Source organism: Diplotaxodon limnothrissa, linkage group LG1 (assembly GCF_057381915.1).
Source record: "Diplotaxodon limnothrissa isolate DT_005_m linkage group LG1, D_limnothrissa_male_GT1.1, whole genome shotgun sequence".
NCBI lineage: Eukaryota > Metazoa > Chordata > Actinopteri > Cichliformes > Cichlidae > Diplotaxodon > Diplotaxodon limnothrissa.
The window spans coordinates 41655824-41665609 of NC_140596.1; the positions used below are offsets into that span (position 1 = coordinate 41655824).

The 9786-nt window shown below is 40.0% G+C and overlaps 1 pseudogene; it reads left to right on the forward strand.

Annotated features, from left to right (window-relative positions):
* The first annotated feature begins 5683 nt into the window (after positions 1 to 5683).
* LOC146640235 (uncharacterized) lies at positions 5684 to 6674 on the forward strand (annotated as a pseudogene).
* The last annotated feature ends 3112 nt before the right edge of the window (positions 6675 to 9786 follow it).

Genomic DNA, 9786 nt, shown 5'->3' on the forward strand with positions numbered 1-9786 from the left:
TGTGTAACTGTCAGGGCGCTAAATGACATGTAATCACCTCCAATTTAACCTGACAAGTGCAGTGCAATGGATCACATCCTATGCAATAGTGTTACATGTGCAATAAGGTTTTATAATACTACCTTTGTTTTTATAGTATCCTTTTGTAATCATATTCTACCTCTACTTTGTGACACCACAGGGACTACATTTTGTTGTACTTGTTACAATGACAATAAAGATTTTCGGATCCTGATCACTTCCTGTTACAATGCACAGTGGTGTTTTTGTGCAGCTTATCTGTGTTTAACTAAAACTTACTCAGTGAAATAAGATGTTCTGTATAATCTTCACGTGTTTTATCCAAAGTACACTCTCTGTTGGCTCTGCAGGCAGAGCCAGGAAAACAGGATGGCTGGGTGACAACGAGGAGGACGTGTACTCTAAATAGAAGGCCGCAGTTCACTACCAACCCATCCATCTCCCAATTAATTTTTCCCACTTGCTAAGGAACAAACTCCAGTAACTGGTGATTCTGTTTTGAGACATGTGAAGCTAGAACACCAACAAACTGGAAAAAAACTGGTGTTGTTGGGAGACCGTCCATCCCACTTTGAATGGCGCAGCTCTCATTTCTAGAAATCTGGCCAAATTTATTTAACCCACCAAAACGTCACTATTCAGAGTTGAAACCAGAAAGCTGACCTACCTTTAAAAGCAGGCTCAGACCATCCCCAGCTCTTATTATGCTGCCTTGATGACATCAAACAGTGGATGTCCTTAAATTTTCTAAAGCTAAATGAAAATAAAACTGAAGCTGTCATTTTCAGCAACTTTGTCAATAATCCCATCGACAGCACTCTGGGCCTCCTTTCCTGCTACTGTCAAACACATGTAAAAAACCTCGGTCTCTGCCTTGATGGTTCTTTTAAATTGAATAAGCAGGTGAGTGCAGTAGTCCAATCCTGCTTCTTTCAGTTAAGACAGCTAGCTAAGGTAAAGCCAAACCTCCTAACATCTTTGAACGTGTTATTCACCTTTTCCTTACTTGCAGGTTGGACTACTGCAATTCATTGTGTTTTGGTCTCGATCAGGCCTCCATTCATCATCTTCACATGGTCCAAAATGCAGCTGCTCACCTGCTAACTGGTACCAAACGGAGAAAGCATATAACCCCAGTTTTAGCTTCTCTACACTGGCTTCCTGTCTCCTACAGGATCCAATTTAAATTTGTTTCTAAGTCACTTAACGCTCGAGCCCCTTCATACCTGTCTGAGCTCCTCTCTGTTTATGCTCCAATAAAAACTATGAGGTTTAGCTCAAAATGAATGCTGTCCATCCCACGGACTAATCTTAAATCTCGTGCCGATAGAGCTTTGTCTGTCCCAGACTTTGGAATAGTCTTGCCCTAAATATTAGATCTGCACAAACATTTGCAATTTAAATCACTACTAAAGAGACATTTTTATGCCCTGGCTTTTAACACACTATGACCCAAGCATTTTGGTCTTATTTGATAGTCTTAGTTATTGTTTTAATTCTTTTATTGTCTATCATTGTTTTATGTTGTTATTATTGTTGCACATTGTTTCTTTTTAATGGCATTTTTATATTGTTAAGCACTTTGTGCAGAATCGTCTGTCTGGAAATGTGCTATATAAATAAATTTGATCATTTCTTAATAACATTTGCAATAATGTAAATTATTGTAACATTACAATAACATAATGTTCCCTTACAGGGAGGAGGTCAGCGCCCTGACACACTGGTGCCAAGACAACCATCTCACCCTCAACGTCACAAAGACAAAGGAGTTGATGGTGGACTTATGGACTTCCAGAGTTGAAGAGAAGCACACTCCATTACCATCAACGGCGCTGCTGTGGAGAGAGTGAGCAGCTTCTGTTTCCTAGGTTTACATCTGGTGGGTGATCTCACATGGTCTGTTCACATGAACAGAACAGTGAAGAAGGCGCAGCAGCGCCTCTTCTTTCTCAGGAGACTGAAGAAATTCGGCATGAGCCCCCGCGTCCTCAGGACCTTCTACTACTGTGCCATTGAGAGCATCACTACCTGGTATGGCAACAGCACCGCCTACAACCGCAAAGCTCTCCAGAGGGGTGCGGTGTGACGAAAGGATAATTGGAGGTGAGCTTCCCTCCATCCAGGACATCTACAAGAAGCGGTGCCTGAGGAAAGCGGGGAGGACCATCGAAGATTCCAGTCACCCCAGCCATACGTGTTCAAACCACTTCCATCAGACAGGAGGGGCTGCAGTACCCGGTCCCAAACCAGCAGACTGAGGGACAGCTTTTTCCATCAGGCCACCAGACTGCTGAACACTTCATAGAAACCTCACTTTCACTTCCTGGAACTTTGACACTTATGCACTCCATATTGCACATATATACCATTTCTTTTGCACAATATTCATACTGCTGACCTCTGCATGTTTTATATATATGTATATCCATATTTGGAATACATATTCATTAATGTGGATACATTCTTATATTTGTACATATATTTATTCTTATAATTCTGATATTCCTGTTCTTATATTTGGCTTGTATCTTATGCTTCTTGTATCACTGTTGCTTGTGAAGCTCGCACACAACAATTTCACTCACATGTGCTGTACCAGTGTGCCAGTAATGTGATGTGACAATAAAAGGGATTTGATTTGGTTTAATGGATTGCACAGCAGTGGTGAATAGATCTGAACACAGTAGATGTCATTCTGAAAGTGCTGTTACTAAGTCTGTTATCTTCTTCAATGCCATGTGCCAGCACAGTGCAGAGCAGCTACTTGGATGCTACTCTGACAGAGGCTGATTACCTTGTAATTAATAATATTAATATGAATATTTACATCTTCACTGTGTATGACTGGATACTGTAGCTCCTCTGAAAAAGAGAGCCTCAAATTAGAACTCTCAATGCTCATCTTACAGCAGATAACTTATAAGTTGGAGAGGAAAGGGCGTCTCACTAAATTAGAAAATCGTCATTTAGCCTGGAAAAATAGTTTGCTGCTTTATTAAAAAGCCCTCTGTAAAACTAGAACGTCTTACTATTCAAAACTGATTGAGGAAAATAAGTTCAACACTGTAGGCAGACTGACCAAAAGACATAGCTTTGTTGAGCCAACCATGGTAAATGGACTGGTTAAGGTTAAACCTTAACCAGTCCATTTACCATCAATGTGTCTTTTAGACCCGATTTCTACAAGTCTGCTCCTAACATCTATGACCCCTATAATGCCCTTTGTATCATACATGAGTTTCTGAGACCTCAGTCTCATCAACATGATCAATACTTACCATAATATCAAAATGTTATGGACAAAACTCTTTTTTGTCTAAAATTAACATTGTTGTTAACAGAAAGTTGCATTTTGTATCAAATGTGATACAAAAAAAATATAACAAATATATAATTAAAATAATACACAACATGACATAGCAAAAAAAAATGTGTGGATTTTGTTATAACGGTTATTAAACATCACAGCTCCAAAAAGTCTGAATTGTTTGATTGGGCTGGGTCTTACAGGGTTAATGCACTAATCCTAAATATGATCAGCCTATCTCTATTAATTAGTCTTAGCTAATTATAGGCCAATCTCAAACCTTCCTTTTATCTGATCATGTTTTTCAAGTTAAGTGATATTTGTTTGTGGCTGTGTGGTTAAACCTACCTCCTCCACCCACGTGTGACAGAATCAGTCCAAGGTACAGTGCAGCTGTCCTGCTCTGTTCGAGAGGTGTTCTCCACATTTGTTAACAGATTGACTCCACAAGTTCAAATACTTACAAGATTCTAACACAGAGAACCCTGAGCCCGAAGATGAAAAGTGCTATCATTTTTGTTTTTGCTGTGGTGTCAGTTTACAAGCTCTGGCTGTAGGAGTGCAGAATCTGAAGACTAGGTAGACGCAACGTAATCTGATTCTTCTGGATCACAGAAAAAAAAATCTTGTTGGTGTTTGTGAAAAAGGAAAAATGAACAGACTTTATACCGCATGTTTCAGTAGAATTCAAGAACGCGTGTATGGACTACAAGATGGCAGAAAAACGTCCAAACTTCTAGTGAGAAGACCTTAAAGAAAAAAAACCCACTACATGAACAATCCGGTTGTTCAGTGATGACGTGACGAATCCTACTTCCGGGCCTAAAGTAGTCTGCGTTTAATATGGCTTTTGTGTTGTTAACATGTTTAATGTTTTGTATTTTCTTCTATTTAATCTCAAAAAGCTCCTAAAACAGTCAGTGATCACTGTTGACCTCCCTCGGCTTTTATTACCGCTAATCATTTATTTAAGCTCAGTTTTTAAAACCTTAGGATGTAACTACAGCCCAGCCCATGCAGCAGTATATGAATGACTAACCTCGTATTGTGGATGGATTATCTCAGTTGTTCTCCTGGCTGAAGTTTGGTCCTTTTACAGCATCCTGCCATGCGATTAATTTGTTCCTGACCACCGAGAACACTCACCTTAACTTTTATCGAGTGGAAAAAAAGTTAGCTTGTTTATATTATGCTAACATAGCTGTGTCGCTAGCGGTCACGTAGCACATCATTATATACCAGCTAGCCCAACTTCAGTAACCCTACAAACGTCACTGCTGTTTAGTTTTCTGTCTTCATTTATGCTGGAAGTGATAACAGAGCTGTACGTTTGAATTTGTTTCCAAACCCCGCAGTCAGGACATGCTATATTGTATTTAGATAGAAGCTAGCGAGCTAACTCCCTGCTAACTTCTAACTCCGTTAAATGTCATAAATTCCGTTTTCATGGATGCCTGGATGTTAAACTCAATTGTTACACCTGGTAGAGCAGAACGCTGATCATTTTATTAAAGATGAAAGACTTTAGACAGTTTTTCAACTCTCAGTAATGCCACAGTGATCGTTTGATATATGGACCTTGTGATCAGGAGATATTTTATTTTGTATTCTCACAATCAGTTATCATGGATTATTCATTTGCCATTGTTGAATCTGTTGACAGTATAATCTTTTAATTACATCTGTGTTATTGTGAGCAAATATTAATGCACACTGACTGTTTATATTAATGCACACTGACTGTTTATATAAAGTTGTTGCACGTTAGAGCAGAGCAGTCACACCATACAGATCCACGAGTCCTGTTGGGCCCTGGCAGGCCTGCGTGTAGTTCTGCACGTACGCTGGCCTCTACTTACATGCACGCACTTATGTAACACACGCACGGTCACCTACACACTTAGTAATAATAGGAGGGTCATCTGAGGACAGTTTTTCTGATAAATACACTTTCACAAAATGCACAATGTAATACACACTTGTTTTTCTCTTAAGAGTAGCAGTTGATGTCTATATAAGGGAAAACTTTGGGATAGGCGGGGAATTGTTATCATTTGAGATCATTTCCAGTAAAGATCCAACTGTGATGTCATAAAGGCAATATAAGGAGACTGATGCTTCAGTTGACGAGAGGATTCGATTGCAAATTGTCTTTTCCCACTCTTAGTGCACAGAGTGTGTAATAAAGATCACTATTTTTGACACCTACTTCGACTTGGGCTTGCTTTCTTCTCTTCCCTAACTCGAACGAACCTTAACAACCTGCAGCGGAGTTTAGGCCCAGACACGGCTAGTGACGTCAGACTGAACAACCGGATAGAAACAGTCACCAAATCATACCACAGAAAATACATGAAAACTGCTACTAAACATTGTCCCAACAACTCTGCCACAGTAGAGGAATCATGTTTTGTCTTATGTCAATCCTTTACCCTTACTGTAGGTTTGCCAAGCTAAGAGAAAGGTCACCACTATTGGGCGAGGGCTCAAGTTCCTCAGAGTATGTTTTTTCCCTGTCCTTGTGATCCTATGGCATTTCTGTACCATTGGTGTTTTCCTCATACGAGTTGTAAGAAGATCTTCAAATGGACCAGCCTATTTGTTCAGTGGTTATACTGACTTCATTGTTTGTAATGTGATCACTGTTGAGATGCCCAGGATCAGATGATATTTGATTTTCCTTTACAGGGTCAGGATTTGCAGGAATATAAAAAAATGGACTTCATTGAAATGTGAAATATGTCATCTTCAACTGTACCAGTGTAGACGAACGTAGCATAGCCAGCAGATGGGCCTGAATACCTGGGAAAACAGGCTGGCTGGCTGACGGTGAAGAGGAAGTGTAGTCCTAAACAGAAGGCCCCAGTAAACTGTTCATGTCTCTAATCGTTTTCCCCCACTCACCTGCCGAGGAACAAACGCTGGTATTTTCAATTCTGTTTTGAGGCATGTGAAGCTGGAAACACCAGCAACCATAGTGAAATGTCTTCCAGTCGCCAGACACTGAAGGAACCCTGAAACTACTGACTAAAGATACGTGTAAATGATGTCAAATTATCATTTTTGTCAGCATCACACTTGACACCTGGTTACGTCAATTGGAGTTCATTACAATTAATATTTAATCGGTGTGTAACTTTGTGAAAACAATGTCATAGTTTTCTCTTGTCCCCTTCCCAATCGGACCAGGAGGGACATGTTTAGCCACGTGCTCTCCTTAAATTACTGGCTGTCTGAGTGGTGTCCAAAAAATTATGTAGGCTTTATAGATAAAGACTGCATCTGCTCCCAGACCACCAAAAAAAAAAAACCCACTAACAAACCAAAAATGAAAAACAAATGATTTAAACATAAAAATTCACAAAGAAAAACACCATAATATCCTCAACTGCAGCAAAGAGTACAAAGCTTAAGTGTAAAACTTTTCTCTCTTCTTATCAGTAAATGATTTAATGATTGATCAAAAAATTGATTTACTCTGTGTTACAGAAACCCAGTTTTACAGGTTTACTGACCCAATCAGCACTTGCAAAACGATGGCTCTCTACTGAGACAATTCAAACTGATCAACACAACCACATCGACTGACGGATGACAAATTCTGAAGGATTGAAGGACCCCCTATGAGCAAACACTTTGGCGACAGTAGGAAGGAAAAACTTCCTTTTAACAGGAAGAAACCTCCGGCAGAACCAGGCTCAGGGAGGGGCGGGGCCATCTGCTGTGATTGGTTGGGGTGAGAGAAGGAAGACAGGATAAAGACATGCTGTGGAAGAGAGACAGAGGTTAATAACAGATATGATTCAATGCAGAGAGGTCTATTAATACATAGTGAGTGAGAAAGGTGACTGGAGAAGAAATACTCAATGTGTCAAGTCTACACCTATTGCAGCATAACTAAGGGAGGATTCAGGGTCACCGGATCCAGCCCTAACTATATGCTTTAGCAAGAAGGGAAGTTTGAAGCCTAATATAAAAGCAGAGTTAGTGTCTTTGACACACCACGGACCCACACAGCGTTCAATTATAGTTACACAGTTCATTTTTACAGCGTGTCAAAACACTAGATGCTTTTCTTCATGGCAGCTCAGCCACACAGCTTCCTGTTCGGTGCTTCGACTGCTCTCGACAGCTTTCCAGCTGTCTCTGCAAACACCCACACCTCCTCTGCAGTCACAGGTAATTCCTATTAACCAAAAGCTCAGGTGTCACATTGCTTGATAGAGTGCTTCATACCTTCCCCGTGTGCTCATACACCCTGTAGAATAGAATTTGGTGTGGATGAAGTGTTTGATAAAGATGGAAAAACAAAAGCAAAACAGTGGAGCTGAAAAGCTAAAAGAGAAAAAGAAAACAGATGAAATCGAAACAGATGGCGCAAACCTTGTCAAATTAACCAACATATGTCCGGGTAGCTGCTGCCGAATCACCATTCTCTTCTGTACTCTCTTCTGCTCATCGAGTTGTGGGGGCACTGGAGCCTATCCCATCTACCACAGGGCGAGAGGTGAGGTACACCCTGGATAGTTCACCAATATGATGCAAGAGTCATTCACACCGATGGGCAATTTAGAATCACCAAATAACCAATTTAGAAACATAACCCCCATTAATGACATGTTTTTATACTGTAGCGGGATGTAGAAGCACCCTGAGGAAACCCATGCAAACATGGACATGCAAAGAGAACTGAAAATAGATAGTGGAGTCAAACTCAGGACCTTATTGCTGTGAGGCAACAGTGAAAACCACTGCAGCAATAACATCAGTATCAGCAATGATTGGTACCAAACCCTGGCAGTTCCAGGAGATTGCTGTTATATAGGTGAGGAGGGTGTACTTAATGCGGCAAGAAACTAGACAGAGGGACAAGGAAGAGATTCAAGTGAAATCAATGTTTCCTTTGACCATGGGCCATTCCTCATGGCTTTTAATTGTAACAGTTTTACCATAATGGTTGTACCATTGAAAACATCCTGACACAAAGTTTGACATCTTGGTTTGTCCAATGAGAAGTGACAACTTAATAGGATTGTTAAGACTGCCAGGAGGATTGTTGGTGCCCCTCTCTCGTCTCTGGAGATCTACAAACAGTGCTGCATACGCAGAGCTATCTCCATCATCAGAGACCCCCACCACCCCTGGCAAGAGGTACAGGAGCATCAGCTGCAGAACCACCAGGATGCTGGAAGCGTTCTTTGCACAAGCCGTGAGACTGATAAACACGGTGCCTTGGTTGTGCCTCAGGAGGTAGAGCAGGTCATCAACTGATCAAAATATTAGTTGTTAAATCCCTGGCTGCTCCAGCTAACCCCAAGTTTTTCTCCAGTCCATCCATTGTAGCGTGTATGCTATAGAAAGCACTTAAGGAGAAGAGAAATAAAAGGCTGCTTGAATGAATGGGAGGATGAGGTATGTTATATAAAGCACTTTGAGTTATTAAACTATAGATTATGTTAATTTTACACATTAACTTCATATAATTTAAGACCAAAGAGTCTTGCTGACAGATTTCTTTCATTTACTACTGTATTTTTTTTTTACCATGTAGGAAAAACTGGCCGAGGGCCGTTTTCCTATTCTCCTGATTGCTCCTATTTGCAATCAGGAGACGCCCCCTGCTGGTCATTAGAATGAATGCAGTCTGTTAGACTGCAGGATAAACTTATGTAGGTGCATAAACAGTCTAATCTAAGAACAACAGCCACAACAATGTTGTCAGAGATGAAGTTCTGAGTTAGAGACATTTAGAGAGCATGAAAAAAAATTTACACTACATTTAAAATATATATATTAACAACATCGTGAGCAACAAGGAATCACACTGAAGTACTGTAATCAGTTTATTGGCAAAATGAAATGTGAATCCATTTGTGAGTACATACTTATGACACCAACAAGCTATAATTGAAGAAGGCCATGTACTTCTAAACAGATGTATCCTTTTGTGTCTTAGAAACCATTACAAGGTTAATGGGATGGTATTTATGCGACTGTAAACAAAACAAAACAAAAAACAGGCCACTGAGAAAACCACATACTGGCTTGAAATTAAAATTGTACACAAATGAATGCCAAGGATCCGTGCTAAAAATAGTCCCATCATGTCACACAGTTCACAAGTGGTTACAATTAATGTGCTACTCTTCTCAAACGTCTGGATTAAACAAGGTTCCATACTTCAACCTAAAAAGGCTCTATTTGCTTGTTTAAAAATGCCAATAGTAAACTGCAACACTTTTAGAAGACAAGTATCTTTTTAGTACCTTATTATTTCCTTTATTATTTTCAGACTTAAAAGCAATTAGGAGAATGGGAAAGAACATCGTTTAAAAATTGAAGGAGAGACCTGCTGCCATAGAAAATACTGGAAGGAATACTTTGGGGACTCAAATTCTTACAAATAAACACTTAAATTCCAGACAAACTACTATAACTTTACACAATAACTCAAA